The 276-nt window shown below is 44.6% G+C and overlaps 1 pseudogene; it reads left to right on the forward strand.

Moving 5' to 3' along the window:
- The window catches only part of LOC108728010 (uncharacterized), a 6421-nt pseudogene that overhangs the window by 880 nt on the left and 5265 nt on the right, over positions 1-276 (forward strand).

Consider the following 276-nt stretch of genomic DNA (forward strand, 5'->3'; position numbering starts at 1 on the left):
CTTTCGAAGATTGTTCGGTGTAATGACCATTCATAATGTATGGGAGGGTCATCGGAGATGAACTGTTCATTTTTATTTTAATACCTTCTTGATGAGCAGCGGTCGCCTGCTGAAAGTGTCCGATGGTCACTCAGGGTCGTGACCTTAACAATATGAGTCAGGGTCATTTTAATTTTTTGGAATAATTTCGCAACGCGTGATGGGTGACTGCTGCAACCTTCCGAAGATTATTCGGTCTGACCTTCGTAATGTGTGGGAGAGTCAGGGTCATCGGAG

The sequence above is a fragment of the Mycetomoellerius zeteki genome, unplaced genomic scaffold (assembly GCF_001594055.1).
Source record: "Mycetomoellerius zeteki isolate Tzet28-1 unplaced genomic scaffold, Tzet1.0 scaffold570, whole genome shotgun sequence".
Taxonomy (NCBI): Eukaryota; Metazoa; Arthropoda; class Insecta; order Hymenoptera; family Formicidae; genus Mycetomoellerius; species Mycetomoellerius zeteki.